This window comes from Falco naumanni, unplaced genomic scaffold, assembly GCF_017639655.2.
Source record: "Falco naumanni isolate bFalNau1 unplaced genomic scaffold, bFalNau1.pat scaffold_54_arrow_pat_ctg1, whole genome shotgun sequence".
Taxonomy (NCBI): Eukaryota; Metazoa; Chordata; class Aves; order Falconiformes; family Falconidae; genus Falco; species Falco naumanni.
In genome coordinates, this window is record NW_024427554.1 from 133,878 (window position 1) to 144,916 (window position 11,039).

The 11,039-nt window shown below is 42.9% G+C and overlaps 1 long non-coding RNA gene across 2 annotated transcripts; it reads right to left on the reverse strand.

Moving 5' to 3' along the window:
• Window positions 1-457: 457 nt before the first annotated feature.
• On the reverse strand, window positions 458-10,157 carry LOC121082273. Of its 2 annotated transcripts, none has more exons than XR_005825960.1 (3): window positions 10,145-10,157; window positions 3,555-3,600; window positions 458-2,050 (listed from the first exon to the last, which is right to left on the reverse strand). It is a non-coding gene; the product is annotated as an uncharacterized LOC121082273 (long non-coding RNA). The 2 variants fall into 2 exon arrangements; XR_005825959.1 differs by lacking the exon at window positions 10,145-10,157 and adding an exon at window positions 5,189-5,541.
• Window positions 10,158-11,039: the final 882 nt, after the last annotated feature.

An 11,039-nucleotide genomic window follows, 5' to 3' on the forward strand; every position in this document is an offset into this window, starting at 1 on the left:
GAGTTTATCACAGTGACTGACAACACAACGTGAATGTCAAGATGTTCTGTCCCTGCTTCCTCTGTGGAGAGACACTAGAAAGTGGCAAAAGCTGAACTTCTCTTTGACCACTCCGGTGCAGGCTGGAGAAATTTCGTTACACCTTTTTCCTTTGCAGGGGATCAAAACCTGTGGGATTTCCCAGCGTTTCACGGCCACCAGAAGCTCACCTGCTACCTTCTGCCCAAACCACAAGGAGGATTGCTCTAAAATACAGGGAAAGTCTGGGAACTGATCTTGACACAATTGTGGAGAAGGACATACACACATGCTGGCCTTTTGCCTGGCCTCCAGGACAGGCTGAAGGTGCAGCGGTGAACAGAGCTGAAAGGAGCAGAGCGCTCTGGAGAGCTGTACGGTTAGGGAAAGGGGTAGAAAGCCATGTCAAGACGGGAAACGATAAAACAAAGACATGTATTAGATGACAAAGTTTATTAAATTTCAAGCTGAAACAGAATATCTGGAATTAAATACAGTATATGAACTTCACAAATATGTATTCATATAAAAAGGAACAGCGTCACAGCAACATTCATTGCTTTCCTCACTGCCTGTTAACTCAAGTCCTTGAATTAGTGGGTAAAACCCCCAGATTTTTCCAGTCTTAATTGATCTCAGGACAACCATTCTTCCTTTCCCAGAACTGGGACTTTGTTCTGTCATCTTCTGATCACTACTGACTTCTGTGGACAGGAAATGACAATGTAGATCTTCAGTAACAGGTAACTCCCTGAAAGAAGTAAACCTGCTTCTTTTATTGACACAAATGTCCCAGAACACTGGCTACCATCTGGGCTACAGCCACCACATCATCAGCTGCTAGCAGCAACAAAAAGATTGGCTGTCCTATCATACAAGGTTTGGAAAGTACTGAGGAGACTGGAAGTTAATATTTTAACATTCATTTTTCCCGCACATGAAGTGTTTCAGGTACAGCACAGCTGCTGATGTAGTAACTAGGGATGTCTACAGCTGCAGCGACCTTTAATACGAACCCCAAGATGAATACCGTGAGGGGCCATGGGCACAAACTGAAACACAGAGGGTCGGGGCTGAACATCAGGAAATGCTTCTTTCCGATCAGGGTGACTGGGCACTGGCACAGGCTGCCCATGGAGGCTCCATCCTGGGAGATGCTCAAAAGCCAGCATGGTCCTGGGCAACCAGCTCTGGGTGGTCTTCCCTGAGCAGGGGAGCTAGAACGGATGACCTCCAGAGCTCCCTTCCAACCTCACCCGTTCTGTGGTTCTGTGATCCAAAACAAACATACCAAACCCACCACATAACTCTCTTGGCACTGCTACACACTCACAGTAATGTTAAACCTAAGGCGCATAAGGTGACAGCAACGTAAAGTGCCCCGTCCTCCAGCATGACCACTGGTAAAGATTTCATTTTATCGGCAGAAACAGTCACGGCATCTGGACTGAAGCAGCAGGCTCAAATCACATCAAACGATGTCCTAAGCATTAAAGCAACACTGGAAACATTAAAAACACATAGGGTGAAAGGATTAAGCACAACAAAGGGAATGCTTTTGTTAAAACACAGAACATCAGTGGAGAAAAAATAATGCATCTACCTTAATAAGAAACATTCTGACAATTCTGTCACGCTCAAGAATCAAGGTGAGTCATTCTGCTAGTCAGAAAAAAACAGGTGTGCTTCTTATGGTGAGTGCAAAATAAAACACCTATGCATCAATAAACCAACAGGCAAGTGCAATGTGCTTGACATCCATTTAATAGAATTCACATTCGGACTGCAATAAACACATTTGCACATCTGAACTGTGGGATGAGAAACTATAGACGCGCTATGTAAACAAAATCCTTTCCGGAGCTTTTTTCCCAGCATTTTGTTCAAATCAGGTAATTTTTGGTTAAAACATCACGGTACTCCTGTACTGCCCTGCAAAGGGGATCCTGGTCAACGTGGATACTTTTTGAAGATCCATCGGAAAATACCACGGGAGAAGCTCCAGCAGATCCAGCCTCAAGTTCAGCAGTGGCTAGGGAGAAGAGAAACAAGATTCCAGTGTTGCTTTTACACTAGACAGGGCCAAATCAGTCACTATGAAAATATCATGGATAACTGGAGAGACTATAATCCAGAAAGAGATTTAAAAACTTCCAAGGGATCATAACAATCAAAGGGCTACGCACAAAGGAAGAAACAATCTTTTTCCACATTTGCTTACCAGTCAACAGTATTTCTAAAGCCAGTGAAAGAAATTCTATAGGCTACACAGCAAACATCTTCAGGGAATCCACAAATGACTCCTGCTTACACCAGTGCTAAACTGAGCCCCCCTGCAGATCTCTCGAACCTCCAGTATCTGTTTTCCTTGAATGTTCAGAGCAGTGATTTATTGGAACTCTACTCCTAAAAACCAGCTTCTGCATTCTCTGTGACAAACTTAAAAAGAATCCGCCGGTGAAAACGCAAACACCTTTGCAGTGCAGTCAGGCCAGGACAAGTCTCCTAGCCTGGCACTTTCTTTGAGGGGCGTCTTTGTAACTCACCCTGGCAAAACCCTCTTTCCTCCACAAAAACACATACTCAATGACAGCAAGCCCACCTTTCCTGTTCTTCTCCAGCCACGTTTTTCAGACAAGGTCCTGAAACCAAACGCACTCTATGACACCTAGCAGATGCACAGTCAGGTTCAAAATGCACACGGATGAAATGCAACGGCTTTGTGTCCATTCGGACACATGGAACGAGCTGTGAAGCTACAGCTGAACACTCTCTGTATTACTAAAAGCATGCAGGAACAGAAGGAAATTCTCACAGGGGCCACCTGCTTTGAAATAGCACCAGTCACTGCAAAGCAAAGCAGTGACTCTGGAGGAACGACTACCCTGAAACAGGTGGAATTCCTCTTTCGACACCTGGCCTCATATTATAGAGCATGTTTCATGCTATGTGTTAAAAGCATTCAACTCATCTTATGTTTGCCTAAGTGCTACTAAATCATTTTTTCCTAAAGAAAGGGTATCTTTCATCACTGATTATATTTTTCTTGCTTATTCAAAAAAGACTGCAACATATAAGCTACAAATACAAGCAATGAATAAGAAACGGCAAAAAACCAAGGTCCAACATCAGAGAATGTACACGGTATGATTTAGTGCAGAATGCAACTGATGCACAAGGAAGAAGCAGTGATGGCTGAAGTCTATAAACATCTTCTCTCAGGGCTTCTTTTACCTTTGACGTTTGTGCTCAACGATTCACTCTAGAAAAACGTGACTTCAGCTTAAGCCAAGTGCACCCGTGTAGAGGAAGTGGGTTAGTTTTCTCTGCACTTGTCTTTTTCAGGAAACTGCATAACATTCTACACAATCTTTTGGTAAGCTGGAAGTTTTCACATTCAAGTCTAAACTGGAAAGCTAGCAGAAAAACCTCCCTGTGCTTAGCACAGGAACTTCACAGCTTTCAAGCCATTATGTTCAAGAGTAGGAACACTCCTCTTTTTCCTTAAAAATGCCCCTAACATAGTGACACATTACCTTGTTTAAGTTCTTTAGCGATTATTTCATCTAGTTCCTGCCGTACCTAGAATTATACAGAAAATACAGTTAATATTTTAACAGTTACGTTTTTCTAATATTAAACTTCTAAAACATTCTTAAAATCCACACATAATGAGAGAAAACCTAAAAATATAATTCCAAATAGACACATCTTGGTTTGGGGTTTGATTTCTACTGAAGAGAAACTTTTGGTCAGTCGGGCTGCAGCTGCCTCATTGCTCAGCAACGTTAACAAAACAATTTGTAACTCACCAGCTGGATTATTACTGGGCATTTAACAAAATACACAGGAAGAAAGCAAGAAAGCCTAGCACAGTTATTGCAGTGAAGGTATGGCTGAAGTTGATCATCAAACACACGAACAGAATGTCAGCTACATGCCGAGATAGGTACAAATGCCACCCACAGGGACAAATCAGCCAGTTGAGGCTGGCTTCTGCGACTTCACAGAGAGAAGAGCTGCACCAGCAGCTGCTGCAGGATTGACATACACCATTTGTATAGAAAAAAGCGTGTGCCAATATTCTTCTTTTCTCCACCTTAAGATGGGAAATTGAAAGAGCTCCTACAGATGATGCCAAAACTTCTTTATTGTTATTGCAAATACCACGACACACATTTATAAAAACATAAAAGCACACACAATTTTTTCTTGCAAACTGTGTACTAAGAAAAGATAACCACAGCTACAGCTTCTACGCAGCGAGTGCTGTGGGGTTTATTATGTAGCTGGAATCAGCCTGGATCACTACAAAGGAGCACTTACGCCTCTTCTCCCCTAGAAAGTGGGTATTGTTACCAATTAAGTTATTCTCACTTATGATTCTGCCTTCAGAAGCCTTCACAAGAAGGAATCACATCTCTTAATTTAAGAGTCACAGTCCAAGCGCTATATGCTGCTGTTTACATTTGATACCTGCTACTCCTACATTTTTTCCATCAAATTTGTGACACGCAGAAGTGAATTTCCAAACAGATATCATACAGCTTCCAGGGCTACGATGGCCATGAAGATGCTGCAGGGCTTGGACCTCGTGAGCTATATGGAGAGGCTGAGAGCTGCAACTGTTTCTTTACTGGAGAACAGGAAAACTCAGAGGGACCTTATCTATGTGTATAAATACCTGGTGGGGGGCGTACAGAAGATGGAGCCAGACTCTTCTCAGCGGTGCCAAGCAAAAGAACAAGAGGAATAGGCACAAATCCAGATAGAGGAAATTTTAACACAAGGATTTTTACAATTATTATTTTTAAAAAAATTGTAAGCATGGACAGACACTGGAACGAGTTGCCAGGAAAGGTTGTGGAGTGTCCATCCTTGGAGATGTATAACACCTGGCTGACAGAACAGTGAGAAACCTGCTGTGGCTGACCCTGCTTTGAGCAGGGGTGATGCTGGACTAGATCATCTCTAGAGGCCCCTTCCCCTCACTCATTCTGCGACTCTCTTGATTTTAGTACTGAATTCCTAGGGGGAAGGAGCATTTATTTTATGAAATGAGCAGACCCACCTAGCAGCGTAACAACAACAAGAAGAACGGAAACACTGCACAGGGTACTCAACAGGACACAGAGAGCAAGAGCCTCAGGAAGGAAACCACTCTGCTTACCCTCACAAGAGGAGCAGTAACAGGCAGTAACTGCAAGGGTCAAAGGAGCGGGGCTGTAAACCAGCGAAGCGGAGGGAAGGGCTCTCTCTCCAGGAACACAGGGATAGCTGGGACCACATTCACTAGATCCTGCAGGAGAAGCACCACTCTGTGATACTTCATTGAAATACTCTGTGCCAACAGAGCTGCATGAACAATGGAAAAGGACCCCCCAAATCTCTGATTGTTTTCAAGCAGGTACAAGCAGAAGCAAAATTCCGGGGAGAAAGGACCCCCTAACTCCTGAGACGAGACACAGGTAACAGAAAAAAGCAGGAAAACTAATGCCTAGACCAAAATACGGCCCAAACCCAGGACCAAGCGCAAGCAAAGTCGTAGTAGTGAGTGGTGTTAGAAGAAACCACCCTCCCTGGTTTCCTGAGTCTTCACAATGACTAGAAGGTCCACAGGACCCTCCGCAACATGTACAAATCAATCAAGAGAAGAAAAAGGTCTTGTTTTCCTCTTATTCATTCCATCAATGTCTTTGTGATTCTCATCCATGTCTGAGGGAAGAGAAATAGGTGGAAATAAAGCCAACACACTGATTTCTGAAAAGGGAATGAATGAAGAGCCAGGCAAAATACACCTCCGAGGACCTTAACTTGCCTCCACTTTTCTCCTTCCCCCCAAACCCCTGGGAAAGGCATCACAGCTGAGTGTCCCAAACCTCCTGAGCAGGCACTTCTCACCTCACTGCACATCTCTTCAGGCGGTAACACACCAGGTGTTCATTTGCAGCAGGCACCTTCTCAACAGTTCTTTTTCAGAAAGTGGTGTTGACTTACTACTTATCCACACAGGCTGCTTTAGCACAGAGTAAGCTGGATCCTGTAAGACTCCGTGAAATGATGCTCCGAGTCTGGAGTACCAGTACTGTTCTGAAGTTGAGTTCCTAGACACAACTGCTGCGACCACCAAGAACTTTTTGTATATCAGAAGTGGCAAGGAGGGTAAACCAGCCTACTCCTAGAGCTCAAAGTTCCATGATAACAGATTAAATCCATAGACTATCATCTCACAGACGGTTAACTACCACAGAAGCCATTGCATTACATCTCACAGATGGTTAACTACCACAGAAGCCATTGCATTACAAATACATAAAGCAGAGAAGTCCCCTGCAGCAGTCATTCTTTCACTTGGACAAACTAAAGTTCAAAATATGCGCAGTGTTAGGAAAATGTGAATACATCAGTAAGTTTTAATCAAAACCTAACAGCATAAACAGACAACATTTCCAGTATAAAATACCATCCCAACATTAAACAATGCTGGCTGCAAACCTTGCCATGTATCTGGCTGCAGAGAAGAGAGACGGACAGATTTTTGATTAAGGAGCTGAAGAAGAAAGAAAAACGGCCTGAAGTTCACAGGTCTTCAGTGAGAAACAAGAACGTGGCCTACATGTAAATGAAGCAAGTAAAAAAGCTAACAACAAAGACTGCTACAAGAGTGCAGAAAGCCAAATCAGAAATGGAACAGAAATTGAAAGATGAAGTAGGAAGCAGACATTTCCCTTCCCACATTAAACTGGTTTCATTTATCCACTGATTCACCCTGGTTGCACAGGTTCACTGTTCTTGTCTGTCAAGACACCCATGTTCATTTTCACCAGCCTTTGGCACAGCTGTTAGGATTTAAGCTTGACATTTGTTAAACCTAACAACAGGACTCCAGTCCCAAAACCTCCTTGCAGCACTTGCAGGAGACATTCCTTGCCTTAGTCTATGGACTAAGGGAGCAGGTCTGAAATACTGAATTGCTAGTTGCTACGGTCACTGTCTAATTACATGCACAGAATTTGTCAAGTACTTGTAATTTATTCCACATTACTGAAGCTCTAATACAAATAAAAACCACCAAAAAAAACCCGAAGACATTGCATGTGATTGGGATTCTACTGGTTAATAAGCTTGTGCCAATATGAACTTTTTTTGTATTTTTAAAGATCCTTTTGCACTTCAAGGTTATTAATTTCTGTAGCGTATATATTTGATAAAGGGGAAGGGGCTATACTGTAATGGAACACATTTCTTTATGCTTTTTTAAGAATAACACGCTCGTTTTTTGCTGAACTTGTGATATGACCATCTTCAACATGTACGGCTCTATGTGTAATCACTGATAGTCATGCTTAATGTTTAGGAAAATGGTGCAATCTTTCAAGCCTTTAAACACCAAATTCCTTAGTTAAGTCTAAAGAAGAAACTGTGTCCACTTGCTAGTGAAGCACTCCTTCCTCTTGTCAGCATCATTTACCAGGGTTTTTTCCAACAGCTGCAGGACCAATGAATGAATACCATCATTTTGAATAATAGCAGTGTGAACTATTTTCACCTCTTTGCCCCTGAAGCTATTTCAAAGCTTCTGCACAAACGAAATTCACACAAACATCTTCCTCTTCAGAATGGCTGGCATGCTCCCTACTTCCAATAGCCCTTCTCACCTTGAGGAAGCTACTACAAGGAACACCAAATCTGCAGAGAGCTTTGACTAAAAAAAGAAGCCTCAAGGACTGCCTGAGGCACACTGCAATTTCAGCTTCTTAACTCCCTGTCATTTAGAGCTTCAGTGGCAGAAAGCATGTGTCATCTCCAGCCAAGGCAGCACTGCGCATCCTGAATTTAAAGGCAAGGCAAATTCTGTAGAAGGGAACCAGGTTAGTGGGGAAAACAAAGCTGAGGCATAACTGAAGTAAACAGTGAAGTGAAGAAAAGGCTTAGAGTCAGAGAAATTCTTCTGTTTTGAAACAGTCTGGTGAACAGACAGAATACTAGGCAGCACAACCAGCAAAGCATTTCAAAATAGACTAAAACTATAATCTCTGATTTCTTCCCTCATGCTCCAACTTGCCTCCTGAATGGCACGGGACTCCTGCGGAAATGACAGCACAGACTGTGCATCTGGTGATTTTGCATTTGGAAACTGATTGAGATTTGCCACCCATTATTGTATGCAGAGGGATACGTGCAGTTTTTCCCTTTTGTTACTTCCTGACTTCAAAGTCTTACGTTCCAATTCAATCCTCTTTTCTCAGATGCATGTTATGCACATGACATACTGCACCCGACTGAGAACAATTCAGCCCGCAGTTCTAAGTGAAATACTCACCTAGTCCTCTAGCAACTACTGCACCTCTGAGAACTCAGTTCCTTTCTTCTGAAGGACTCCAGAGAAGATCAGGTTTTAAGACTTCCCTGAATACACTGAACGTCAGGTGACTTGAGGCTACAAGCAGTGCCACTACAATTGGTCTCAGTTGTTCCCTAACTGGTGATAACAGGAAGAAATATCATAAAGAGATGTGCAGCTGGATTTAGTAACCGGGAGGTTATTCTTTTTTTCCTGTTTCTTCTTCAAAAAAAGAAACCACAACTGTTAAACCCTTTTCTTTTAAACTAGGACAGCTTTGTTCCTAGAAGTGGGATGGTTTCCTCCTTTGCCTTTTTCTTCTTGTAACATCTCACTTCCCATCTCTCTCTCTTTTTTCCCTGCCCTCACTTGCTCCCTGCTCCCTGTCCCTCTTGTTCCCTTGTCCTGGCTTTCTCCTTACTTCAGTTTTGTAGTGGATCCCTGAATTTCGCCTCCTTTCTGCTGCTTGCGTGCAGAATAATCCCTGCAGGTGGTACAGTACTAATTGCCTCCCATGTTCTTTTATGCAGCGTTATGTCCACCCCTCTGACACAAAAAACACATTCGCAACGATACAGAAAAGTTCATCTCTTAACTGCCGCTGCTACGCACTACCTACACACCGCTTTGTCCATTTTTGTTTTTGTTGTTTGGCTTGTTGTTTTTTTCTTAAGCCAGGCACAGTATGCAGACACGTTATTTAAATGGATTCTTTCCAGTGTAGGTGGGACCACTGAACCGAGATAGACTTAAAAGTGAGCCAATGCTTCTCACATCCATTCAACAACAGAATATGCGAGGGGACAGACACTGACTGAACAGGCAAGCTTGCCCATGCCTCAGTCCTATGCTAGGTGGGAAACGGATTACAACGACTGACATCTGGTTTCCAAGTCTCATGATATCACGATTACCATTCTGTGAGGGATGTGCTATCATGCTGACTGCTAATTACAGGGCATACTTTGACCAGAGGTACGCAGAGGTTGCAGCTTTTGTACAAAATCAGAAAGCTCTGTAGACTTCCTGAGGAGCAGTTACATATAACACCACATAGCAGGACCCCACAAAATCAAATGCCTCCTATGCACAGCATACGTCCCCGCACTCAAGTGAGAAGTTACGTGTCCTGTTCATTACCATCCTAGTTTTGAAGCATCCCTTTGTTGGTATTGTACTAAAACAAGTTCCGGTGAAGAAACTGCTAGCACGAACATCAGTGAAGGAGGAAAAGGTGTCTCAAACAAAGATGTCTGATGGGGATTTTGCACTCATCATAAAGTTAGCTTGTTTTAAAAAAGGTCATCCACAGAATGGCTTGGGTTGGAAGGGACCTTAAAGATCATCCAGTTCCAACCCCCCCTGCCACCTTCCACTAGACCGGGGTTGCTCCAAGCCCCACCCAACCCTGGCCTTGAGCACCGCCAGGGATGGGGGCATCAGCACTAAATTTTTACTGAAGAGCTTCTTTGGCAGCTTCCTATGCCACAGTATTCTTCATCACAGTTTCTCTTGCAAAAGAAATGTTGTTACGCAGTCCGTCATTTAGATCTCAGTATTTTTTGGTCTTTGAGCACTTCTGGAAATTTGTATAACCCTGATGACCAAAAGTCTTTGTTTCTACCACCTAGTTGTGTACTGTTTTGATGAGCAATTTGGTTTAGCATATTAGAGCATATGGTTTGGAACTAGAAATGGATTCTAACTTTAGACTGAAAAGCACAACCTTGCTTACAGATACTCTTCAACACTAGTTTGAGAACAGTATTTAAAACCGCTTACCTTAGCCACATAGCTTCAACTCTGTTTCTTGATGGTAACGTATTCACGGTCGGGGTTAGGAAGCTTCCTGCTAGATTTAGACTTCTATTCAGTGCCAGATTGTTGCTAATATGTCCCAGTTCAGTTGAATACAGAACTGGACCACTGACAGCGCTGCTTGCAATTAAAGGTTTGCTTCTATGGCACTCCTGAAGGAGCTTAGCGTTGGCTTCTGCTAGTCTCTCATTAGCTCTGAAACATTCAGAAGCATACAAAGAATTATCTTTGGTAATAACACTTCCGCAAAGTTACCCTCCAGGTCTTTGATTATTATCTGACTTCTGAAAGTGGAAGGGATTAAGAGAGTCCAAAAAAAATCTCCATAACTGGATCTGGGGGTTTTTTTGGAGAGCCTATTTCTAAGTAGTCACTCTACCTGCAATGAAGCAGCAAGAGTTAACCAATACCTTTGGACTTCTCAGCATTAAGGCCTCAAAGCAGTCTGTGCACACCGTGTGTTTACATAGCTCTTCCTGAAAGGTACATCACCTGCATAAGAACTCTGGGCTACCCTTCCTTTCCCAAAGAAAGCTGAAACCTATGACATGCTGGCTAAAATGGAAGCCAAAAGATTTGTTGTTGTTTCTTCTTCATAGCATCAAATGCCATTCTCTGAAGGGGCCTATCCTTATTCAAGCAGTAAAGGACTTGACATTATCTTTTCTGCCATACTTAAGAGTAAGAAGAGGAGATTAGAGGACTGGCAAAAAGGCTGCCTGTTAAAACAAACTCAACTTCAAAAATATCCTATTAACGCCCATGATCGGTGGTGTTACTGCTGGAACACTGAAGAGAAATGAAGATAGTTCCAATGAACAGGGGGAGCCTTAAGGTACTTTCATCACAAATATGCTAT